At 43.4% G+C, this 27,237-nt stretch overlaps 2 long non-coding RNA genes across 2 annotated transcripts; both read right to left on the bottom strand.

Moving 5' to 3' along the window:
- Window positions 1–17,459: 17,459 nt before the first annotated feature.
- On the bottom strand, window positions 17,460–19,678 carry LOC147336407 (uncharacterized). The gene is made up of 3 exons (XR_015128541.1): window positions 19,501–19,678; window positions 19,293–19,403; window positions 17,460–18,806 (listed from the first exon to the last, which is right to left on the bottom strand). It is a non-coding gene; the product is annotated as an uncharacterized LOC147336407 (long non-coding RNA).
- A 477-nt stretch (window positions 19,679–20,155) lies between these two features.
- LOC147336406 (uncharacterized) lies at window positions 20,156–21,515 on the bottom strand. The gene is made up of 5 exons (XR_015128540.1): window positions 21,434–21,515; window positions 20,931–21,132; window positions 20,670–20,819; window positions 20,357–20,500; window positions 20,156–20,259 (listed from the first exon to the last, which is right to left on the bottom strand). It is a non-coding gene; the product is annotated as an uncharacterized LOC147336406 (long non-coding RNA).
- Between the last annotated feature and the right edge of the window lie 5,722 nt (window positions 21,516–27,237).

Here is a 27,237-nt window from a genome sequence, read left to right as displayed (position 1 = left end):
CCCATCAAACTCAGGGGGCGGGGTTAACGCTGCCCATGCAGCTTCTCTAACATTTGATTGGTTGCCGTGCAAAGTAAGTCAAAACAGGTCGATCCTAGATAATCGATTGCTTGTGTAGACTTGGGGCAGCCAGGTATCCCAGAATGCAGATCAAATCACAGGCAGCAATGGTGGTGGTGTAGTTTTAAAATACCCCGTTTTTCTGTCACCAACTACACTTTTAACAGTGTTTTAGCCGCGAATGTCGCGCCGTATGTCTGGTCAGGTTGTCAACATAGAACATGTTTGCAAAAGTGCTCAGATGTTTTCAGAGATTTCACTAGCTCTGCTAACAATTAGCATGCAGAGTGCACCCAGGGGGTTACGTTAACCGGTTTGTTTACATATTCCACTCTCCGTGTTCCACATGTTGCATTCGCAGATTCTCATTTTCACCGAACGATCGTCTCTTTCCGCCTGGTCTTGTGTCTCTGTGCTTCTGTAACATAAAGAACGAGCTGACATTTTTCTCACGAAACCAGCGATCAGCTCAACAGACCCTCAGTTTACCTGCATGCATCCTCCTCCTCATCTGTCAGCTGTTCAACACCTGCTGCTAATTCAAGAAACACGCCTAGTTACCTGGTGATAGTCACAGTTTAACTCGGCAGCCGGTGCTCGATATAAAGCAATGTCAGCGCATTTTTCTGCACAAGATAAGTAAATATAATGTTTTCCCCGAGCGCAGAGCTGCTGGAGCTCGTTTCCTTACAGAGCACTTTATAGGCGAACCAGCTTCATCAGCGGCTGATGTCCAATCACCGGCACACAGCTTTGAACCTCAGCTGAGTTTTAGCTCTCAGTGGTTAAACGCTGGACTTCATTCACTCAGGTTCTGTCTGTCGGGTCACGTTTACTTCGCTGTTTTATTTACAACTGAGCAAATCGGTTTGGCTGAGGTTAAAGTTACGTTTCATAACTGCATAGTTTCACAGACGTTTAATGGTTCACTGGCACATGTGTTAGACTTAACTATTCGCTTTTCTTTATCTGGTGTGTTTTGGATTTAACAGTGAATTTTGAGATTAAACTGACTTTTAAAATGTTTTTATACAAAGAGGAAAGAGAAGGCGCATTTCCACCGAGAGGAGCAGGGTTTGCAACAGCATGTTCATTATGAAGTCTGCAACCTGGACAGAAATATTATATCATCTGTTTTTTAATAGTTATTCAACTGTATTCTAAGCACCAGCTGTCTGTCAGAATGTGATTTTTTTTTCTCTCTCTGTTGGCAGAGGTATAAAAATGCGCAGGAAAATCTGACGTGCATGGCAAACTTCACCGACAATATTTAGGGAGGAATAAACACACATCAAACATAAATGAACCATTTGTCTGTCTCCATAATTGAGAGTATTTTCTCTTCTTATGTCAAAAACTCTCTCTCTCTCTCTTTTTTTTTTTTTTTTTTTGCTTTTTCGGTCATGTTATGTTTACCTGTCAAAGGCTTGTTACAAACTATGAAACACATCGTGCAGACTTCTGAATGTTAGAAGAAAACTAATACTGCTCATGAAGGAGACTAAAGGCAGGAAGGTGTCCTTTAAAACTAAACATGTTAATAGGACCTCCCTGTTTATATCATAGTTTATGATATAGCACGTGTATTTCAGTAATAGCCTGCTGATTTCAGTGTAGTGGTGAACAGTCGCACAGCTCACGTGGGCGTTATCTGTGATACTCCTTAACTATAATTTATCCAAGTTAACTTCAGTTAACCATTCAGACGGTTCTTTTGCAATGAAAAACATAAACACCCATGCTGCCGGTAGGTTTCCTCAGTGCCAGCTGTTAGCATTATAGCTGCTTATGCAGTAACCCTGGTAACCACGGACTCTGAGCGGCTGGATCGACGGAGGTCAGACAACAATTTTACATGTATGATCTTAAAACAGGACACAGCCACTATACGTGCTGGCCTCATATCAAATGTGAAGGCAGACTGAGTCTATGTTTGACGTTTGTTTATATCTAATCTTCCTTTTGAAACATTTAAACAGCAGCGAGTCTGCAGCTGAGGGAATACAAACTCAAATTGTCGGAACAGGTTTGCTCGTTTCTTGGATTCATTTGGTGATTTATTAAATGTATAGTTGTTATTCTAATCTGCTGCTGAGTCTCTTACACTTTTCTTTATGCTGTATATTTTCACGTCTCTGGAATAGTTGGCAGTTAGATAGTCAGCTGGGAAACTTTGTGTTAACTCATGGAGCTGAGGATATCGTGGATGTGCTGACCTCGCTGCGTGGTGTACAGAGCGAGGTCAGCATGATTAATATTCACAATAAAAATATTAGCCGAACATCATGAAGTCTGTATGTGTTTCATAGTGTCGAACAACCTTTGTACAGTTAAAGCCAGCAGTTACTACATGACGGAAACACCAACGTTATCTCTTTTATGTGTTTATACACAGGTCACGCTGATTACTGAACAAAAACCCAAAGATCAGATGTTAAACAGATTTATTTGCTCTCTCTCCTCCTTAAACATGTTTTTAATGTTAGTTATAATTCAGAATTGGTGACTGAAACACGTAGGACACATAAGAAAATCAGGAAATAAAACACCGATAAATATAACCTCAGTAAAAGAAGTCAGCGGGGGTTACTACAGCTGTGTACCGGGGCCTGCGCTGGGCAGACATCTCCGAAATCATCGAAACACTTTTGCAAAGAGGCTGTATCTTGACAAACCGACCAGACACATGAAGATTAAACCACTACATTCTCGGCTAAAAAAATATTAAAACGGTATTTGGTAACACACAAACAGGGTTTTTCAAAGCTCAGTTCTGTTAGCTTCCACATGCCGGTTGTTGTGTGCTAGAAACAATGGCCACCAGGCCAAAGCAATGGTTTTGACTCGATCAGCGTTAACCCCGCCCCCTGAGTTTGATGGGTGAGGCTGACAGATAAAATTATTTCATGATGAGAGCCAGGCGTCAGGACTGCCAAAATGAAATAAATAAATATATCATTAAATAATTAATTAAATGTGTCAATAATTAATGAAATGTGTCAATAATTAATTAAAATGTGAAATACATAAATAATTAATTAAATGTGTCAATAATTAATTAATTAAATGTGTCAATAATTAATTAAAATGTGAAATACATAAATAATTAATTAAATGTGTCAATAATTAATTAATTACATGTGTCATAACTATTTATTTAATTAATTAATTCCAATTTTAATTAATTATTGCCACATTTAATTAATTATTTAATGGTGTATTTAATTAATTCATTATGGCAGTCCTGGCACTCCATACCGCCTTGCCATAATGGTCTATTTGATTCACCTTTTATTATGTATTTTATTTTCACTTGCTGAATACGGGACAGACTTGACTGGGGGAAAGAAGGGGAGAAAGAAAGAGGGAAAGAGAAACAGCTGAGAAGAGGGACGGGGGAGAAGGGCAAAAAACAAAAACCAACAGAATGGGCAGAAAAAAAAAGAAAAAAGAAAAAGAAAATGCATATATCGATCACCTGGATCACCTGTTGAGAAAGAAAAAAGAAAACAAGCAGAAGAGAACAAGAGTAATATGGGAATATGACAGTAAATACTAAATATTAAACATTATTGTGCAGCACATAAGATCAACAGAACACAGTGTGCTTTGAGGTAGGAGCCAAAAAGGGTGTAGTTTGTGGGTGTGATCACCCGTGTGTACACCTGTGAGCATGGACGCGCTTGTTTTTAAAAGGTTCCTTCATGTAATGATCTGCTAGAGGGTGTGGGGGGGCCACAGCCCCGTCCTCCAGGGCATGAAGCAGGTATGGAGGAGATCAAAACTCGAGACATCCAGAGGCCCCCAGAACACAAGAGACCAAGGAAGACCCACAGAGGGGCAGCCGCGCCACTGTCCCAGTAAGAGCTGAGGAGAGTCCCAGATGAGGGCTCACTCAGCAGCCGCGGAGCAGAAGCCAGGGGGAGTTGCAGTGACGTGCCCGTGAGCTCCGCCGGCAGCCAGCTGTGCCTGAGTGACCGAGCCCCAGGCCGAGAGGCCGGGGGCACCCCACCTCCGAAGTGGCCCGAGCGAGCCCCAGTTCCCGACAAGCGGCCGCCAAGGAGTGAGCCGGTGTGTACCCGGACGCCCATCCCCAGACACAAAGAATCACCAACGCACCGATGTCTGAGGGAGTCCGCCACTGGCAGGGGAAGTGGTGGTGGTGGGAGATAGGCCTCCAAACCTTGGAGGGCCTGAGATGTCCCCAGAGAGGTGGCGTCTGATACCCAACCTGACATATAGACAGAGACATACAGGCACACACAGACACAAACATCCATTCCCCCCCTCATGCTCTCATATGCACTTACTCCACACTCAACCGACATGGAGACAGACATAAAGAGACGCTGTACACACGATCACACTCCCCAAGCGTACTCTACGAACTGGGTCTAGGTACCCTTGCCCCTGGAGGGGGGAACTGCACCCAGACCCAGGTGGTGTTACCCTTTTCCCTGCGGTGGGGAGAGGCAGACCGCCCCGACTCCGCAGCAGCAGGGAGGCCCCACACCCCAGACCGCAGTCGGACGGCCAACTCCTCCTAGCCCCCCCGCTCCAGCAGGCCGCAGAGAACGGGGGTGAGAGAAGACTCCAAACCTCCCTCCACCCACTCATTGTAGTGTTCATGCATGTGTGTTCTAAGGTGCATTTAAAACCCAGGAGGGCATGGAGCTACCTGCCAGAGAGCAGCAGGTAAGCGCATAGTCCCTCCTGCTAGCCCTCAATGTCTACGTGTATTTAAAATTGAGAGGTGGGCAACGACGCCAGGGGTGAGGTGTACACCCTGATGGTAATTTGGACTCCGTGTGTCGTGCCCACCCCCAAGATCCCATATGTATGTGTAATGAGAGTGTGAGTAATGTGAATGTCTAAGTTGTGGGATAAAATTGAGGCAGAGGCAGCCAGAAGGGGACAGAGAGCGGGGGGGGGGGGGGGGGGGTAGCCTCCTCTGCACCCTGGTGACATACCCCTACTCCAAGGCCCTGCATGTGTGGGTGGTTGTGGTGGAGCGGGAAGAGGGAGGCAGCTGGAGATGGGGAGGGAAGGAAGGGAGGGGCAAGTGACCCTCCCTGGGGCCAGCTCCCCCGCTGACCCCAGTAGGCACCCCCATACTCCGCGACCCGCCAGGGAAAGGGGGCCCAGGCCCATCCAGACCGGGGCCCAGCGCAGCAGCCCCACAGAGCCCGGGACAGTCCACCCAACCCCACCACAGAGACAACTGCACCCACCCCACCATCCACTCATCTTCCAGACTACATAAGACAATAGACGCCCAGGCTGAGATCTTCCTCCACCTCTCCTGTATCTCCCCCTCCTGCAGAGAGAGTTCCTGAAGAGCGGAAAGCTCCTGCGAGATGTGACAATCTCCCCCACCAGTTGAAGAGCCCCCCAGGTGGCTCGACGCACCGGCGGCACCCTGCACCAGGGCTGGGCCCCCATGCACCCACCCGCCCACAACCCCGGCAACACACCAACCAGGACCCAAGCTCCCGAGGCCCAGCCAGGGCCCCAGCCCAGAGACGGAGCGCCCCCAGAACCTCACGCCCATCCCGGACCCACCCAGGGGCAGCCAGGCTACCAGGTCAGTAACCCACGTCCGTCAGCACAGACCCTCCCCTAGCCCCGCTGCACGCAGCCACGAGGAAACAGTCACCCGAGAGCCAACAGAGCCCCTAACCGGACATGACCGCTACCCCGGATTGAGCCCCCCAAGGAAGATGCCCCTGGGGAACCCCCCGACGCCCTAGGCCTGTCCTTACCCCCACACCAATCACAACAGTGAAGGCGGGACCAAACTATGACCCCCCACCCCCACTAGGTGATGGAGCTGATCAAAGGAGCCCAGAGCAATTGATCTGGTGTGGTGGCAGAGGCTGTATCAAGACTAATGTAATCTAATAGATAATTTCTATATTGGTTAGAATTAAGATTATTTTTATTTTTCCAGTTCATGAGGACTGTTTTCTTGGCTATGCATAGGGCAGTGAAGATCATATGGGCTATATTCTTTTCTGAAGTGATATTATCTAAGCTGCCCAACAAACACACCAAGGGGAAGTTGGAATGTTACATTTCAGACACTTTGATAAGTCTTCACATATCTCACGCCAAAACTTCTGAACTGGTGGACAGAACCAAAGAGCGTGGATATAATTGTCCGGTGAATTGGTTTGGCAGTGTGAGCAGTTGTTGGTAGACGTAAAGCCCATCTTGAACATCCGATGACCTGTATAGTGCATTCTATGTAATATTTTGTATTGAATTAATTGAAGACTGGGATTTCTGATTAGATGAAAGGTTTTTAAGCAAGTCTGAGACCAGAAGTTTTGGTCTAAGTTAACTGATAAATCCGCTTCCCATTTTGCAATAGGAAGTGATATTGATTCATCTGTTTTAGAAAGCATTCTATATATTTTGGATAGTAATTTGGGGGTTTTAAGAGTAAGAAATTGAACCACACTTGGTGGTGTTTGTAGTTCAACTTGACCCGGTTTAAATTTCTTTTTTACTATGGATTTAATTTGTTGATATTCTAAAAATCTTTTCTTGTTGATCCCATATTGTGTAACTAGTCCATCAAATGAAATAAATTCTGTTCCTTCTAGTATATGTTCTAAATATTTGATTCCTTTACCACTCCAATCTGAAAAGTTTATCATATTATTGTTTTGTAATATGTCAGGGTTGTTCCAGATAGGTGTACGATTCATGGGATTAATGAAGATGCCGTCAATTTTAGAAACTCCCACCATGCTGTCAGAGAAGAGCTGATGTCGATGCTTTTAAAGCATTTGTAGCAAGTACATAAGCTAAAATAATTTAAGTTGGTTATGAATAGTTGGGCTAATTCAGAAGATATCAGATTCGGCTCTAGGAGGTGAGTGAAGTACAATAAACGTACAACCACAGATATTGTGATTACAATTGTTATTTATAGTGAAAACAAAGTGCAATTACCAAACACCAATATTTACAAAATCTGCAGACAAGGAAAAAATAAAACAATTCAAGCTTGTAAAATATCCGCTGCACGGCAGTGCAGGAACCTCGTCCAACCTCTGGCAACAATGTCCATAAAGTTTATTTCATGAGTGATATAAGTCCAACGCGTATGACAGTCTAGACAGGTTGAAATTTGAAGTAGGATGATCAGCACTAAGATTCCAAAGCTGAAATCTCAGAAGTGAGATTTAGGGGACTAAACCAAGAGGGGAGAGTGTAGGCCGCAGCAGCCTCCTACCAGACCGCAGGAAGTTGTAGCTAGGGTTCTGGCTCGTTGGGCCTAGCTCGCCATCCAAAGTAGTGGTGTCGCTGTGGTCTCTCCAGGGCACCACTAGCCTGCACTATAATCACAAAACCACTATTAGCAAAATTCATCTAAACTTCCCAAGCTAGCTTTAGTTCCAGTGTACACATAAAATCCATGAGAAAATACAACAAATACATATCCAACCATTATAATGATTTAAAATAAATGACAATCTCAAATAACAAAACTACAGCCACGTAAAGTGAGAGTAGTAGTAATGCAGTAAGCCTCAGCCTCAGCTATCCCATCAGCTAATAGCACTGGCATACTGATACAGGTTACACAAACAAACAAACATTCAGACTCACTCACCATTCACTACGTGCGATGTCACATACGAGCCCCACGCATCTACCCACGGCGGTATCAAAATACTGTTGAACGCAATCCACAATTAATTCAAAACAAGTCAAGATAGTAAACAGCGAAAAGCGCTCGCCCCACGTACCTGTTGCTTCCATCCGCTAACGCCTCTCCCCCGCGTCGTTTCGAAGCGACAACCCGGAAGGCATATATCGGTGCCTCGCGAATGTGATTGGTCACAACAGGCATGTGCAGCCTCGCGGCGTGGCGTGCGTCATGACGCACGATGCCTTCACGGACACGCTCCGGTTGGAATTTAAGATTCCAATTTAATTATAGACACAGTTCTTTTATTTTTTATGTGGGTTACATCCTCCCCGCCTTAACCATGCACGTCCCGTCGCATGTTAAACGCTAGACAACGTGAACAGACGAAGGACGGCTAGCATTATGGCCCAATGCATCGGAAAGACTATGCAACATCGTTTGGACAACGGAAACCAGAGGATTACCACGAGTGAAATAGTGAAGTCGATCAGGTGGTGCTCTTTGTCGTTGCGAACGTCTTAGCCCGTCACCTATGTCGGTGTCCTGTTCAATAACACTAGACTCTTCAGGAGAATCTTCAACAGCAACGACAGGAATGTTGACAAGTATGTCTCCACTTCCAGGTAAGCTATTTCTATCTTCAGGGTGACTTTCAATAAGTTCAAGCAAAATGTCTTCCACATCAGAGTCAGATTGCCCACCACCAGACTCCACTGCTGGAGGAAGAACACTGGACACAGAGGCTGGTTCCCCTTGCACTTCCACTTCAACTGAAGGATCCAAAATCAGTGGTCCTAGGCTCCCACTGTCAGATGAATCTGGAAATTGATTCTGTTTTTCCACAGTGAAGTGCAACGTTGGAGGATTAACATACAATGAAACCAAGCTTCCTGTGTCCTCATCCTCAACCAGAAGTTCTGTGAGGGAATTTAAATCCGGGTTCTGCTGCCGAGTTCTTGGTCTGTGCGGAAGCGATTGCTCTGGTGATTCCAAGTTAACCTCACTGCCCGTGAGGAGGCCGCATGGAAGGAGGAGGTCGCGGTGAAGGGTCCGCATAGGTCCATCGCTGTTCTCAGGTTTTACCTTGTAGACCGGGAGGTCCCCAGCCCGATGGACAACCACATAAACTTCTTCCTCCCATTTATCTGAAAGTTTATGCTTCCCTCGAAGGCGGACATTCCTCACAAGCACACGATCACCTGGTTCCAATGCTGATGGTATCACACGATTGTCAAAGCGTTTCTTATTTCGGTCGGCAGCCTTTGTAGCGTTACTGGAGGCAATACTGAAACTTTCCTCCAATCTCGATTTGAGTGACTTAATGTACTGTGAGTGACTCTTTTGCTGGGATTCCCGCAGTGGCAGATTGAACGCCAGGTCCACAGGTAGACGAGGTGTTCTACCGAACATGAGTTCGTAAGGAGTAAACCCTGTAACCTCGTTCCTGGTACAATTATAGGCGTGAACCAGCGGTTTCACATGCTCTTTCCACCTTGTTTTTTGTTTTGTCTCCAAGGTCCCCAACATTGCCAGCAACGTCCTGTTAAATCGCTCCACTGGATTTCCCCTCGGATGGTAAGGGGTTGTACGGCTCTTCTGAATGCCTGCAAACTCACACAATTCTTTTACTAGTCTTGACTCAAAATCTTGCCCTTGGTCGGTATGAATTCGCTCAGGAATGCCATAATAAATGATATAATTCTCCCATAAACACTTCGCCACAGTTCTTGCCTTTTGATTGGGTGTTGGAATGGCAACAGCGAATTTAGTGAAATGGTCAGTCAGGACTAAGATATCACGAGTGCCACTAGTGTCAGGCTCAAGAGCAAGAAAATCCATACACAAAAGCTCAAGGGGTCGAGATGTTTTTATGCTGACAAGTGGAGCAGCTTTTTCCGGCAGGGCTTTTCGGCGCACACAGCGGCCACAAGTCTTAATCTTCTGCTCAACATCCTTTGCCATTTTAGGCCAGTAGAATCTCGTACGGACAAGGTCAAGTGTACGTTCAATCCCCATATGGCCCATATCCTCATGGAGGCTTTTCAGGACTGATGGCCGCAACTCCTCTGGAAGGACAAGCTGGTATGAAAGGTCTCCATTGTCCCGTCTCCTCCTGTACAGGACTCCATCCACCAGCTCCAACCTGGACCATTCTCTGAGCAGGAACGGAAGTTCAGGGAGCTCAGCTCTAGCTGTTGGTGGAACCCTCTCCCCCGTCTCAAGCTGGTGAATAAGCTCTCGAATGCAGGGATCTGAGTGTTGTTTCTCTTTGATGTTAAGAGTAGGAACGACAGGCAGCCGATGACAGTCCTCGGAACAGTAACTGTCAGGGATGGTATCCATTTGAACTGACAAAGACTCGACAAGTGTGAAGCCAACCTCACCGCAGTCACCCGGCCGTGTGGCTCTGACCAAATGACTTTGGCAGATTGCTCTCACAGTCTCTTCTGGAAGGACATCAGAATCAGCTGTGTGTTGAGAAATGAACTGACGAATGAGTTCATGGTCATTAGAAACTTCATCACTGGAGCAGGAGTAAGGTCGCCGCGAAAGCGCATCAGCGTCACAATTCTGTTTGCCAGCTCTGTACAGAAGTTTAAAGGAGTACGTTGACAATGCAGCCAACCAACGGTGTCCAGTAGCGTCCAGTTTAGCTGTTGTCAAAACGTAGGTCAGTGGATTACTGTCCGTCACCACTGTAAAATCTGCCCCGTACAGGTAATCTTGGAATTTCTCGGTCACACTCCACTTAAGGGCGAGGAATTCCAGCTTGTGGGCTGCATAACGGCTCTCACTCTGCGACAATCCGCGGCTAGCATAAGCTATGACCCGGAGTTTCTCCTCTTGCTCTTGATACAACACTGCTCCAAGTCCGGTCACACTCGCATCGGTGTGCAGAATGTATGAACGAGACGGGTCTGCAAACCCAAGAACCGGAGCAGTTGTAAGCTTCTCAATCAAGGTTTCAAATGCAACTTGACATTTGGTATCCCACCTCTCCCCGAAGGGTTGGTTTGGCCTGTAGGTGGGTATCTTGTGAGCTTTCAGAGTCTTTGATCTTTGAACTGGAGAATATCCACGAGTCAGGTCATTGAGAGGTTTGGCAATGACGGAATAGTCTTTTATAAACCGGCGGTAATAACCAGCGAAACCCAGAAAAGATCTTAATTGTTTCAGAGTCTGGGGAACCGGCCATGTCTTGATGGTCTCTATCTTCTCAGGATCTGTTTGAACTCCTTCCTCAGAGACAATATGACCCAAGTACTTTACAGACTTTTGGAAGAATCGACATTTCTCCGGTGCCAGTTTCAGCCCATATTCCTTCAACCGGTTCAGGACTCTCAGCAGCCTTCGTTCGTGTTCCTCAAGAGTGTCCGAATAGATGATTAAATCATCCAGGAAAACGAGCACTTCCTTTAGGTGAAGGTCCCCCATGCATCGCTCCATCAAGCGCTGAAAGGTGCTTGGGGCGTTGGTAACACCTTGAGGCATTTGGTTAAACTCCCAGAACCCAAGAGGAGTCACAAAAGCAGTCTTTGCCTTGTCTTCCTCCTCCATCTGGATCTGGTAGTAACCGGACTTCAGGTCGAGCACTGAAAACCACTTAGAACCAGTGAGTGCTGAAAAGGATTCCTCCAAATTAGGTAAGGGGTATGCATCCTTGATGGTTTGAAGGTTTAGTTTCCGGTAGTCTATGCACAGCCGGACCTCACCGTTCTTCTTCCTGACCACCACGATAGGCGAAGCAAAAGGAGACGATGATTCCCTTATAATGCCGGCTTCCAGGAGCTCACGCAGGTGACGGCGGACAGCTTCGAAATCTTGTGGATGGATTGGCCGGGCACGTTGCTTGAATGGTGTATTGTCATGGAGTGGAATATGATGTTTGACAGCTGATGTACATCCAAAATCCAAGTCATGATGCGAAAAGACCTCCGAGATGTCATTCAGCTTGCCTATGACTCGCGTCCTCCATTCAGGTGACAGTGGAGAATCACCAAAATCAAAGTTCAGGCTGGTGGTAGTGTTCCTGACTGGAAGATGGGTCACGCGATGTTCAGACAAGATGCAGTGGTAGGTTTCCAAATCCGCAATGACACTGTGAGGTGGAATGAAGGTATCTTGCTCCGACTCATTTGTAATAACCACAGGAACCTTGTATGGAGAAAGAGCTGGGAAGTTGATGAGACAACTGCTGACACACAACCCCCCAGGTAAGGTGGAAGCAGGATGCTGTAGGAGAACACTCTGGCTAAACAACGGGGTGGAAACTTTGGCAGAGCCCTGGATGACAATAGTGCGGCCGGCCGGAACACGCACTGGAGCTTTGCTTAGTAGCCTCACATTCCCAATGCTGCCATTCTCCTTCTGCTCGTGTGACAGCTGTAGTGTTTTCAACACCGCTCTGTACCCATGAGTGCTAGGCTGATAGCTCGGATGCTGGTTAAGATGCTGTTCATACAGGGGTTCCAGGGTGTTCATCCCAATTAGCACAGTAGCGGGGACGTCCGGAACAACTAGAGCCAATGTTGTTACTTCATATTCTTCACCAACAAAATCTCTGGGGAACTTGACGGAAACCTCAATGTATCCAAGATATGGAATGGTTTGACCCGCAGCACCTTCCACCTGGAGAAGATCATGGAGTGGTTGAATTTGTTGGTCATGAAGATGATTGTTGTAAAAGGATACAGGTATTGTAGTAACCTGTGATCCTGTATCAAGCAGGCATTTCTGTGGATGGCCTGCTAGGGTCACCTCTGTTGTGCATCTTGACCCAACTAACCCATGAGGTAACATTGTAGTTGCCTTCGGACAAGTGTGTAGGTCTACACAGTGAACAATTTCCTCCTTGTTCCTTTCCTCCTTTGCGGGACAATGTGGGTCCTGCACAGTTCCTGTACGTCCCATTACAGAAACTGTATCTAGTTTAAATGTCCAGTTGATGAATTCCGCTTCTGCCATTTTGGTTTCTTTTCACTGAACTGTTTGCGTTTTGCATTGACCAATGTGGGATTGGGTCTGTTCTCACACTGTGGTCTAATGTGTCCATCTTCCCCACACCTGAAACAGAAACCAGGCTTGGGGTTAGATGATATATTCCCCTGTGTATCCGTTCTTTGCTTCGGGTGCTGCTTTGGAACAAGAGTACAGGACTGGTGAGACTGGGAGGCAGTTAAGGCGGCAAGTTGCTTTTGTATCTCCGCCATCTGCTGGGTGAGAGTGGACAACGCAGCACAGACCCCCTTTTCTTCTTCTACTGCGAACTGAGCTTGAGCTGCAACTCTGTGTCTTGGTGTTCCCAAATGTTGCTTCATCCTCAGAGTTTTGCTAGCTTCTCTGTCTTCTTCAGTTCTTAATAGGAGTAACAGTTCTGCAAAAGAAGGTGGGTTGGATTTTCTCTGCTTCAGCTGAAGCTCAGAGATAAGATTGCTATCCCAACATCCCCTACAGAATTGGCTGAGCAGGTGCCTGTTCACTTCACTCTGCTTGACTCCTCCCCGCTTGACAGCTAAACTCAGGGCCACCTGAAGTCGCTGTAGGTAGCCGGATGGCTTCTCACCCGAGTTCTGCAGCGTGTCCATGAACTTCGCATAAAGTTCTTCCCCGTCCTGTACAATTCCATAAGCAGAATCAAGATGTTGAATATAAGTCTCTGCTGGTAGGTCGGGGTTAAGGTGCTTGATTATGTCCGCTGCAGGTGGTAAAAGACTATCAAGGATGTGTCTGGATCTTCGCAGTTCTGAAATGGCTGGATCCTTTAAGATGAGATCCACTCCAGAGCGCCATGTATCATAGTCCACCTCATGCTGTGGGTGTGGTAGTCTCCCAGAAAACATGCGCAGCTTATGGGATGAGCGTATGTTTACATCTTCGCTCTTTACTATATGCTCCACAACATACCTCTGTACTTCAGGTGGATTCAACTCAGCCGCAGACATACTGATAGAATGTCCTTCTGTTGTTGTAGGATGTAGGGCAGCTGAAGAAGTGACAGGGCTAGCCATGTTGTGGGTTTGTCGATCCGGAGTGGCAGCCATTTTGTGTTCAGATGCGGCAGTGCATTCCTGCTTGAGCCCTTCTGGTTTTCCTGGGCGCAGTTCTGAAACAGCTCCATTTATTTGGGTCATTAGTTCTTGGAGAACTTCAGCAAAATCCTGACCAGACAGTTTTGCTACTTGTTTTAAGTCAGCTAAATAAGTCTTAGTCTTTGTGCACCCGACAGTAGCCGCATAGATTTTAGACAAGCTTTTTATATGATATTCATTATTTAAGGGCTTAAATGTATACGGCAGAATCGGACCCAATAAATCAAAAGCAGACCCCGTTTTAAACTCAACAACGAGCATATTATTAAACTCAGAGCCGGGTGAGTTTATTGGCACAGAGCGTTCAATAGCACCATACTGGAGAAGAAAATCTTCAACCTCCTCAACCACATATGCGGGGACGCCACTGACCAACACCGCGTTTGGCATTTTAACACCTAATGACTCCAACAAGTCCATGTTCATAGTAATATGGTGAGATAGTGAGACTGAATGTACACAACAATATTATACTTGACACAACCTCCTGGCTGGCTCGCCACTAATTTGTCTTATGTAGCAAGTACATAAGCTAAAATAATTTAAGTTGGTTATGAATAGTTGGGCTAATTCAGAAGATATCAGATTCGGCTCTAGGAGGTGAGTGAAGTACAATAAACGTACAACCACAGATATTGTGATTACAATTGTTATTTATAGTGAAAACAAAGTGCAATTACCAAACACCAATATTTACAAAATCTGCAGACAAGGAAAAAATAAAACAATTCAAGCTTGTAAAATATCCGCTGCACGGCAGTGCAGGAACCTCGTCCAACCTCTGGCAACAATGTCCATAAAGTTTATTTCATGAGTGATATAAGTCCAACGCGTATGACAGTCTAGACAGGTTGAAATTTGAAGTAGGATGATCAGCACTAAGATTCCAAAGCTGAAATCTCAGAAGTGAGATTTAGGGGACTAAACCAAGAGGGGAGAGTGTAGGCCGCAGCAGCCTCCTACCAGACCGCAGGAAGTTGTAGCTAGGGTTCTGGCTCGTTGGGCCTAGCTCGCCATCCAAAGTAGTGGTGTCGCTGTGGTCTCTCCAGGGCACCACTAGCCTGCACTATAATCACAAAACCACTATTAGCAAAATTCATCTAAACTTCCCAAGCTAGCTTTAGTTCCAGTGTACACATAAAATCCATGAGAAAATACAACAAATACATATCCAACCATTATAATGATTTAAAATAAATGACAATCTCAAATAACAAAACTACAGCCACGTAAAGTGAGAGTAGTAGTAATGCAGTAAGCCTCAGCCTCAGCTATCCCATCAGCTAATAGCACTGGCATACTGATACAGGTTACACAAACAAACAAACATTCAGACTCACTCACCATTCACTACGTGCGATGTCACATACGAGCCCCACGCATCTACCCACGGCGGTATCAAAATACTGTTGAACGCAATCCACAATTAATTCAAAACAAGTCAAGATAGTAAACAGCGAAAAGCGCTCGCCCCACGTACCTGTTGCTTCCATCCGCTAACGCCTCTCCCCCGCGTCGTTTCGAAGCGACAACCCGGAAGGCATATATCGGTGCCTCGCGAATGTGATTGGTCACAACAGGCATGTGCAGCCTCGCGGCGTGGCGTGCGTCATGACGCACGATGCCTTCACGGACACGCTCCGGTTGGAATTTAAGATTCCAATTTAATTATAGACACAGTTCTTTTATTTTTTATGTGGGTTACACATTCATGTCGTTGGATGTTTGAGCTGATAAATGGTAGGTCTGAGATCTCTAAATTATTGCAAAGTGCTTGTTCTACACGACGTGCTTCCTTTTCAGATGCTCATGCATCGCCGTCATACTGTCATGCAAGGCAAGTTCCATTTTGCAGATTTTGCATTGGACCTTCTTTTCTTTTGTTTTGTCAAAATGCTCCCAGACTTTTGAGTTCCGTTGCCGAGTAGCCATGATAACGGAGACAGCTTCTGTACACCGTTATAAGCGTGCCACAAAACCAACCAATCACAGACTCGGATGCAAAAATTCTGATTGGCTGTTTTGGTCTCCAATCAGCTTGCTAGCTACTGTAGCTAAGCCCAGGCAAATATCCCAGAATGCATTTCATCCACAACTCAAATTGAGGCAGTGGTGGAGGAACGCAGAATTTGAAATATACATATTTCTTTCTGGGTCACAAAATAAAAGATATTTTCAGGATAGATTGTTGCTGTCAGGACATCACATATTTGCAAAAGTGCTCTAACATTTTCAAAGATGCCTGTTACCCACCAGCTGACCTCACAGCTGGACTGGCCATCGGGCATACTGGGCATTTGACACAAAGTTGGAGTTATTCTGTCTTTGCTGCACAGCTGCCTCTTCTCTCCTCCTCTCCCCCTCCCTCTCCTGTTGCCACTTCAATCATGAAACTGATCAATGATCAGCTGATCGGCTTTTCTTTCGCAAGTCCTGTCGGTCTTGTTTATCACCCACTTTGCGCCAAAAAGAGGAAACAAGCAGATGTCACGATGAACAACAGCAGCGTTTAAGCTTGATCAGCTGTTGTTAGAATTTATTTAATATTAATTTCTAGTATCAGCTGATGTTTGTTGGAGCCACAGCTGTAAAAGCTGCTGGTCATGATATCGGGTTGGATATGTGGTGAGAGGGAAACATGAAGATGAAACCAGGAGATGTCCTTAAGTGGTCATCTGGTGTAAACTGTATAGAAATCATACATATATACAAACGAGACAGTGTACATCACTGTCACAACAGTGTTTGTGAAGCAGTATGTTTAAGATACATTGACAGTCTCATGACGACATGATTCAGATATAAGACGCAAATCAAGTCAATCAGACGAATGTAACATTTGTGTTAAATACTTTTGAATTTCACCCAAAACACCCTTTTTTAAAATTAAATATGTCATTTTGCATCTCACTCTCCTACCTGTGTGATCTGAGTCTGTGTGCATTCGTGTGTGTGCGCGCTGCGTGGTGACGTACGCGCGTGCATGTGTGCCCCGGTCACAGCTCGCTTCAGCAGCAGAGTGAAGCTGACCCCCCACCCACTTGAAACATAAAGGCAAATAGGCGGAGCGGTTAGTGCTACGTTTGTGCAGATTTGTGCAGGTAAAATTAGTGTTTGTGCTGCTACGGTGTTTGAGATATTAAACATTATTTTATAGGTCATTCAAAGGTCACCATCCCCCCAGACTGCTCCAAAACGGGCCAAAATGGTCTACTTTTTAAGTGCTACGTTTGTGCAGATTTGTGCAGGTAAAATTAGTGTTTGTGCTGCTACGGTTTCCGAGATATTAAACTTTATTTTATAGGTCATTCAAAGGTCACCATCCCCCCAGACTGCTCCAAAACGGGCCAAAATGGTCTACTTTTTAAGTGCTACGTTTGTGCTGATTTGTGCAGGTAAAATTAGCGTTTGTGCTGCTATGATTTGAGATATCCTGTTATGGTTTACTGCTGAAAAATGTCTTTTTCAAATGACCTTTCACTTTGTGTGTTCACTTGTTCAATAAAGTTCTGTTAAAAAAACCCTCTTGTTGTATTTAATCAGCTAAATTTGTAATGAGTGTATTTTTTTTTAACTTCAATTTCTTTACTTCAATCACTTTTTGTTCATAAAACCACGATGCAAATGCTTGAGTATTTATTTTTTTTAGAGTGGATTAAAAAAACTTTATTGAAAACTACATTTGAACATTTTACACTCCCATGAACACTTTTTGAGAAACGAACAAGCTAGCAGTCTTTTGCATCAAATACACATTTTCTGGCAGAAAAAACTATTATTTGGCATTACTGTGTCTGAAGGATTCTTAGAACAGCGTTCATCTGATTTCTGAACAAGGTAAGCTTACATTTAAAATACTGAGGTTTTAGTTACTGAGTTAATACATGATATAGCTAACTATCTGGATCAAAAGGATTTTTTTTCAATGTTAAACATTTTCAAAAATGTCCAAGAAAAAAGTTTCTAAAGCACTTTAAAACATGTAGCACACTGGACTAAAGTGCTGTACAGTACATGGGTTAAATACTCAGACTCAATTTAATAAACTCACAAATTCAATAGCTCCATCTTAAAAACAATAATTCCACAAAATATGAAAGTGTAGATTGGTGGAGAACTTGGGGGAGGGGTTGCTCCTGGCTGTGTATATAGTTCAGAAATCACATTTTGCTCCATCATAATCATAGTGTGTTTTTTTTTAGATGCCTCGAAAGCCATCTGTAGACAAGGTTTCCATTTTTGCAGTTCTTTGCAATTCAAAAGAGGCCATAGTCCAAAATGGCAAAATAGCCACTCCAGCTGCATCAGTCTGGAAAGAGCTGAGTCAGCAGCTAGAAGACAAGATGTCAGCAAAGGCCCTGTACACTTTTGTGAAGCTAAATAGACACAACATCTGGTCAGCTTTGGAAATCAGTGATCAGGAAAGTAATAGTGAAGGAGAGTTAGATTCACATTGCATTTCTCCTGGACAAGAAAACTGTCAAGCTTTTGAACTAGAAGTCCCTTTTGAGGACTGGGTTAAATTTATTCCTGAAAAGGTTGAATACAATGACAAGTTTTCTCCTACCCTAAAAAGGGAATACACAATTTTGAAACCTGGCACTTGGACTCATATCATCAACGATCTTATATGGAAGAAGATCAAAAATACATGTACACTTGTGTTCCGTAGAGCAAAGGTCCATCCAACTGTCAACAATAATTATCTGGACATCAGAGGCGACTGTAAGGAGTGTCATGGCCAGTTAGAAATGTCATGTGACAGACAGCCAGCAATTAATAGTCCAATGGTGCTCCAGTGTTTCATGAGAAATACAGATTTCTCCCTGCACACTGGCCACTCCAAGCGGTTCATGTCTGGAAACCTGCGTGAACAGATCGCTAAAGAGCTGTGTGAGGGCAGAATGGAACCGGCTGTATGGAGGTCAGCGAGGGCAGCAGATCTGATGGATGTTGGAGATCCTGAGCCAAGCCACCTTCCAAATTTGGCCACTCTGCGAAAAGCCAAACAAGAGAGAAAAGACTTGGAATTAGGAGATAAGGACCCCATTGCATCTCTGCAATTGTTAAAATATAGTGTTCCTCACAGTGGTAGCATCCGAGATATTGGACTGGACAAGTTTTTCTGTCACTACTGGAGTCAAACACAGATGCATGTTTATAAGACATTGTCAAAAAAATCTCCCCCAACTGTGTGTTTTGATGCAACCGGTTCAGTTGTGAAAAAACTGCTGAGACCAAATGGCAAATCTGGCCATATCTTCCTTTATCAAGGTATTCTGAAAGAAAACAATTGCCCCAGTGTCCCAGTGGTGCAAATGCTGTCAGAGAAACATGATGTTAATGCCATCGCAAACTGGTTGACAGAATGGATTCGTGCAGGTGCACCTGTGCCAAAGTATGCTGTGAGTGACTTTTCTCTGGCAATTCTGGGAGCTCTGGTCAAGGCTTTCACTCCTCATCCTGATCTGAAGTCCTACCTTAATGAATGCTTTCATGTCCTTCTTGGAACCCAGTCTGCCAAACTCCCCCCTTGTTATATCAGGGTTGATGTTGCGCACTGCATCAAGATGATATGCCAGTGGGATTGCCTGAAGAAGAAAACACATCGTGTTAAAGATTTCTTTGTCAGGTCATTAGCAAAACCTCTTCAGTCTCAATGTTTGGACCATGCAAAACAGCTCCTACATGCTATCACTGTTGTGGCCCTCAGTGAGGCAGAAGGTGATGACAGTTCTGGAGCACCTCTTCCTTCAGAAAGGTGCAAGAAATACTTGAAAGCCCAAATTGCTCAAGACTCCATCATCATTCCAGATGAACAGACGGAGGAAAGTGAGAGAGTGGATTCAGTGGATGAGATCCAGACTGACCTGCGACAGTGGGTAACAGAAATATGTGAGGAGAGCAGGTCACTTGCTGCAGCAAATGGGGATAGAGATAATATTCACTTTCTCCCTGAGATTATTCCTCATATAATAAGACTGGCAAGTTACTTGCCACTCTGGACAGGAATAATGGTCCCTCTCTTCCAAAGCACCAGCATCACAGCAAGTTCAGCCACTGTTGAAGCTGATTTCAAAAACATAAAACATGGCCTTTTCAAACATGACAACTTGCCTCTTCGAGTCGATCGCTTCATTGCTCGTCATCTTTCCTTCATCGAGGGAAATATGCGGATTTGTTCTGCAAAAGAAAAGGTCAAAGATGAGGCAACGGTGGGATCACTGAAAGTCACAGATGCCAATTCTGGATCCATGACGACTCACAATGCAGAAGACAAAATAAAAATGGATGCTCACCCATTTGTGGGATCTGATGCTGCCACAAACATTCTTCCGGCTGATGGGGATGCAGTTGAGAACTGGAGGGGCCTAGCTGTTCCACCCAAAAAAAGGAAGAGGACTTCCTACCTCTCTTCATGTACCGAATGGCTCCATGCAGATGAAACTTTTGGGGCCAAAAGAGTGAAAGTGGGATTATTAAAAAATGGAAACCTCCATAAGCCTATTAGATTAGGGGAATCGACAATCTCTGTGCTCAATACCTGTGCATTTGATGCATTTTTTCAGTGCTTATGTTGTGCCTTCTGTGACAGCTCCACATTTCAAAATGCTGTTCTGAAAGACAGTGAAAACCCAGTCCTGCAGCTGGTGAAAGCCATTGCCACAGATGGTGTGACCCAACAAACCTACAGAAGGAGAGCAGAGCTGCTTAGTGTAATGTTTGAAGCTGTCTCGTTGAGGTCTGCTGCGATCCAAATTGATGCTCAGTGCAATATCTCCGCTGTAATTGCTAAGACAATGAGGAACATCTCAAGTGTTTATTTTACCAAACACTGCTCTTCACAGCACTGCTACCTCAGCAAAGGGATGACAAGGGAAGTGCCATTTGTTTCTCCTGCCATCTCTGTCCTCAAAGAGTCTGGTATGGCTCATCTTGGCACGGCTGTGGAAGCAGGACTTGGCCTACCTGAGTCTACCTGCCTCAGGCCACTCTCCAATCCATCTCTGTGTCCATCAGAATTCAAAACAGAAGACAGCACCACAGGAAATGAGCTCTGTGCAGGGACAGTTACTCACAGCTACAACATTGGAGATATCGTGTGGATTGATACTGACCTTGCAAATCAAACAGAATTTCCACTGAATGAATTTCCCTCCAACCTGGTTCTCCAAGGAAAGTCGTTCACTTTGAGGGCATTAATTGCTTTCCATGGAAAGATGACCACTGATGGTTTGGGGCATTACACTGCATACTGCAGGAGAGCTCCATGTGTGTGGGAGTGCTATGATGACCTGGGAAATGGAGTGACAGGAGCATCTGAAAAGAAAAAAATACAACCCCATGCTGTGTTATACACAGTATAATGAGTGCTGCCTGCATTTTTCTGTTTTATTTGGTTCATTACAGTTACATGTGTTCAAATGGCTAGTGTGTGTTATCAGTAAGTTCAGTTTTGCACATAAAGTTAAAGTTCTAAATTAAAAATCTTTTAACACTCTTTTCTTTGTCAGTCTGATGTATATTTGCTTTTACACACCAAGTCACCTTCACCCATAGCCTTGAAAGTAACCGTTCCATTTTTCTGTCAATAATTTTCCAGTATTTCTTTTGTGTTTACCTGGTGGCTTAAGTCAGGGGTCAGCATCCTTTTCATTTCAAAGGGCCCCTTTCCCCCCTGCTGCTACAAAACCTGTCTAGAGCCTAAAAAAAGAAACAGCCTATAAATATCTAGAAAATGAGTTGTTATATCGTGTAAGCTATGGAAATGTAAATAAAAATGTTTATTTTTAGATTTGATAAGACAATGAATCATCAAAGCTTTATAACGGAAAAAAGTATTTGTTAAAATGAAGCCAGCTACGAGCATCCTTTCCATAATAATTGAAAATTAGGAAAGATGGGCAACCAACTTGAAAATTACAGTAAACAGATTTGAACCTAAGAAACATTAAATCACTTTTAAAAGCCTTGTACATTCAATGAATAGTCAATGCAGATATTTCATAAAAAAAAAAAACTGTTAACAGAACCCTTTCTTGTTGTCTTTATAATAAAAAAATGACTTACTTGGTCTTATAAGAGCCACAGTGGAGGGGCCGGAGAGCCACATGTTGCTTTAGAGCCGCAGGTTGAAGATCCCTCGCCTAAGTGCTGTGGAATATTCCGTTTTCTACACGTAGGTAACAATCTATCAAAGCAAACACTTCATTTTTTCTGAGACAGCTACATTAATAATAATGAACATATATAATTCAAAACAAAATCATAGAGGCCAACTGGGTATGTAAAAAATAATAATAATTTAGGTATACGTGAATCACTTCACATGAAACTCAGTTTTGCCACAGAAAAAATAAAAACTTTAGCCTACCTTGTGTACGTTTCTGCACTAGTAACAAAAGAAATATCGACCTTTCCGCTGAATAAATTGTGTTACTAAAGTGTAAACTAATAAAAGTTAATATGCAGCAAGCCTAGAAAAAGTGCAAAACTCCACAGCTGCTGAAACTCACTGCCACAGACACTGGTGTTATACAGCGTAGGCCGTAATAATTAAAATCATTATATCTCAGATACTGTAGCAGCACAAACGCTAATTTTACCTGCACAAATCAGCACAAACGTAGCACTAACCGCTCCGCCTATTTGCCTTTACGTTTCAAGTGGGTGGGGGGTAAGTCACTGCCACGTTGATCAGTTTGTTCAGACCCCAAGCTGCAATGTGAATACAGCCGAACCGCCACATTTTTGTTTGTCGTTAAGAGACTCGTTCGGGATAAGTTTTGTGGAGGACAGAGTTTGCTAATATACGTTTTTAATGAGTTTTAGCCGAGAACGCAGCTGAAATGCTAGCATGCTAAGTTAGCCTGAACGCTAGTATGGAACGCCAGGACTGCCATAATGAATTAATTAAATACACCATTAAATAATTAATTAAATGTGGCAATAATTAATTAAAATTGGAATTAATTAATTAAATAAATAGTTATGACACATGTAATTAATTAATTATTGACACATTTAATTAATTATTTATGTATTTCACATTTTAATTAATTATTGACACATTTAATTAATTAATTATTGACACATTTAATTAATTATTTATGTATTTCACATTTTAATTAATTATTGACACATTTCATTAATTATTGACACATTTAATTAATTATTTAATGATATATTTATTTATTTCATTTTGGCAGTCCTGACGCCTGGCTCTCATCATGAAATAATTTTATCTGTCAGCCTCACCCATCAAACTCAGGGGGCGGGGTTAACGCTGATCGAGTCAAAACCATTGCTTTGGCCTGGTGGCCATTGTTTCTAGCACACAACAACCGGCATGTGGAAGCTAACAGAACTGAGCTTTGAAAAACCCTGTTTGTGTGTTACCAAATACCGTTTTAATATTTTTTTAGCCGAGAATGTAGTGGTTTAATCTTCATGTGTCTGGTCGGTTTGTCAAGATACAGCCTCTTTGCAAAAGTGTTTCGATGATTTCGGAGATGTCTGCCCAGTCTCACGGCAAAGCGTGGGATAGACCCGCTCGCCTCGCAAGCAATCCCACCGACAAAGCGCAGGCCCCGGTACACAGCTGTAGTAACCCCCGCTGACTTCTTTTACTGAGGTTATATTTATCGGTGTTTTATTTCCTGATTTTCTTATGTGTCCTACGTGTTTCAGTCGCCAATTCTGAATTATAACTAACATTAAAAACATGTTTAAGGAGGAGAGAGAGCAAATAAATCTGTTTAACATCTGATCTTTGGGTTTTTGTTCAGTAATCAGCGTGACCTGTGTATAAACACATAAAAGAGATAACGTTGGTGTTTCCGTCATGTAGTAACTGCTGGCTTTAACTGTACAAAGGTTGTTCGACACTATGAAACACATACAGACTTCATGATGTTCGGCTAATATTTTTATTGTGAATATTAATCATGAGGGTAAACGGCCCTGTACACCACGCAGCGAGGTCAGCATATCCACGATATCCTCAGCTCCATGAGTTAACACAAAGTTTCCCAGCTGACTATCTAACTGCCAACTATTCCAGAGACGTGAAAATATACAGCATAAAGAAAAGTGTAAGAGACTCAGCAGCAGATTAGACTAACAATTATACATTTAATAAATCACCAAATGAATCCAAGAAACGAGCAAACCTGTTCCGACAATTTGAATTTGTATTCCCTCAGCTGCAGACTCGCTGCTGTTTAAATGTTTGAAAAGGAAGATTAGATATAAAAAACGTCAAACATAGACTCAGTCTGCCTTCACATTTGATATGAGGCCAGCACGTATAGTGGCCTCAGCAGGCTATTACTGAAATACACGTGCTATATCATAAACTATGATATAAACAGGGAGGTCCTATTAACATGTTTAGTTTTAAAGGACACCTTCCTGCCTTTAGTCTCATTCATGAGCAGTATTAGTTTTCTTCTAACATCCAGAAGTCTGCACAATGTGTTTCATAGTTTGTAACAAGCCTTTGACAGGTAAACATAACATGACCGAAAAAGCAAAAAAAAAGCAAAAAAAAAGAGAGAGAGTGTTGACATAAGAAGAGAAAATGCTCTCAATTATGGAGACAGACAAATGGTTCATTTATGTTTGATGTGTGTTTATTCCTCCCTAAATATTGTCGGTGAAGTTTGCCATGCACGTCAGATTTTCCTGCGCATTTTTATACCTCTGCCAACAGAGAGAGAAAAAAAATCACATTCTAACAGACAGCTGGTGCTTAGAATACAGTTGAATAACTATTAAAAAACAGATGATATTTAGATGATAGTTCAGTCTAACACATGTGCCAGTGAACCATTAAACGTCTGTGAAACTATGCAGTTATGAAACGTAACTTTAACCTCAGCCAAACCGATTTGCTCAGTTGTAAATAAAACAGCGAAGTAAACGTGACCCGACAGACAGAACCTGAGTGAATGAAGTCCAGCGTTTAACCACTGAGAGCTAAAACTCAGCTGAGGTTTGAAAGCTGTGTGCCGGTGATTGGACATCAGCCGCTGATAAAGCTGTTCGCCTATAAAGTGCTCTGTAAGGAAACAAGCTCCAGCAGCTCTGCGCTCGGGGAAAACACTATATTTACTTATCTTGTGCAGAAAAATGCGCTGACATTGCTTTATATCGAGCACCAGCTGCCCAGTTAAACTGTGACTATCACCAGGTAACTAGGCGTGTTTCTTGAATTAGCAGCAGGTGTTAAACAGCTGACAGATGAGGAGGAGGATGCATGCAGGTAAACTGAGGGTCTGTTGAGCTGATCGCTGGTTTCGTGAGAAAAATGTCAGCTCGTTCTTTATGTTACAGAAGCACAGAGACACAAAACCAGGCGGAAAGAGACGATCGTTCGGTGAAAATGAGAATCTGCGAATGCAACATGTGGAACACGGAGAGTGGAATATGTAAACAAACCGGTTAACGTAACCCCCTCGGTGCACTCTGCATGCTAACTGTTAGCAGAGCTAGTGAAATCTCTGAAAACATCTGAGCACTTTTGCAAACATGTTCTATGTTGACAACCTGACCAGACATACGTCGCGACATTCGCGGCTAAAACACTGTTAAAAGTGTAGCTGGTGACAGAAAAACGGGGTATTTTAAAACTACACCACCACCATTGCTGCTTGTGATTTGATCTGCATTCTGGGATACCTGGCTGCCCCAAGTCTACACAAGCAATCGATTTTCTAGGATCGACCTGTTTTGACTTACTTTGCACGGCAACCAATCAAATGTTAGAGAAGCTGCATGGGCAGCGTTAACCCCGCCCCCTGAGTTTGATGGGTGAGGCTGACAGATAAAATTATTTCATGACGAGAGCCAGGCGTCAGGACTGCCAAAATGAAATAAATAAATATATCATTAAATAATTAATTAAATGTGTCAATAATTAATTAAATGTGTCAATAATTAATTAAAATGTGAAATACATAAATAATTAATTAAATGTGTCAATAATTAATTAATTACATGTGTCAATAATTAATTAAAATGTGAAATACATAAATAATTAATTAAATGTGTCAATAATTAATTAATTACATGTGTCATAACTATTTATTTAATTAATTGATTCCAATTTTAATTAATTATTGCCACATTTAATTAATTATTTAATGGTGTATTTAATTAATTCATTATGGCAGTCCTGGCGTTCCATACGCTAGAGGCTTGTGAGTAGTGATGGGCAGATGAAGCCCCATGAAGCACTGAAGCTTTTCATCCAATTGGTTCACCCCAACGCGAAGCTTCATGAAGCTTCATGTGCTCTAGTAGGACACCTACTGGACGTAAAAATAATAGCTGGCATGAATTTGAAGAGTGTGGCATTTTGCACACAGCCTGTAAATGTCAACAACAAAAGGAGTGTGTAAAACATGTATATTGTAGTGATGGCAGTATACTGTGTATATTTATACTGGCAGTATGGGAAATGATTATTTGGAAATGCTTGAAATGGAAATGATCATTTACTGTGAGGTGAGGTGTGGTTGGGGTGTGGACAGTGGTTGTGCTTTTGTAACGTTGAGGTATGGACAGCTACACACTGAGGCTTTGAGCCTCAGTCCTGCCTGTTCACATTTTATTCTGTAAAAACTAAATTTTCACTGCTTTTATGACCTTTTTAGTGGGGAGAACATAGCTAGGATTTAATGATTTAACAAATCTTTTAAATCCTTTGTCCTCCACAATGCTAAATGGCTGGGAGTCCTCAATCACCATGCTGACCAGGTCTTCATCTATTTGAGATTGTTCTCCTGAGGAAAGACAATAAAGATAAAGCACAAATATAAATATCACATACGTAACTTATAACAGTTGTATAATATTGTTATATCATTTAGTAACATTACTGCATCCTATATTATCATTGCATTTGATGGCTCACCTGGTCTTGCTCCACAATCGGTGTTCCCCTTATTCTCATGCAAAGCTCTGTAGTGCCTAAGCATGGATGAGGTGTTGTTGTTATATCCCAGCTCCCTGGCACATAGCAAACACTTCACCTTGTACAAAAGTCAAGACAGCTCAACATAAATTGTATTGCACCATCAGTATTATGAAAATACATCTTCTGTAGAAATTTACATACCTTGTTGGGAGGAATAAGATCAAAATGTTCCCACACAGGGGAGGACATCCTCCTCTTCTTAGCTGGCTCCATTCTCTCCTGACTTTCTCTCCTCACTCTCATAAACCTCCAAACGGTCTCCAAACTCTCACTAACAACTCTCCATCAAACACCCACGTTTTTGAATGAAGTCTGAGGGGTTTATATCGCTGTCATATCTCGCGGCAAAGTTCGAACCACTTCATGAACCAGTCACGTGGTACAGCCGGGCAGCGAGGCTTCGGACGTCATCATTTTCAGCTCCTCCCATAAATGAAGCAAGC

The sequence above is a fragment of the Aulonocara sp. 'chitande type north' Nkhata Bay genome, linkage group LG3 (genome assembly GCF_057382095.1).
Source record: "Aulonocara sp. 'chitande type north' Nkhata Bay isolate Kocher_YH1m ecotype deep benthic linkage group LG3, A_spYH_male_GT1.1, whole genome shotgun sequence".
Taxonomy (NCBI): Eukaryota; Metazoa; Chordata; class Actinopteri; order Cichliformes; family Cichlidae; genus Aulonocara; species Aulonocara sp. 'chitande type north' Nkhata Bay.
Note: the sequence above shows the minus strand (reverse complement) of the source record. Positions and strands in the feature narration are given on the sequence as shown.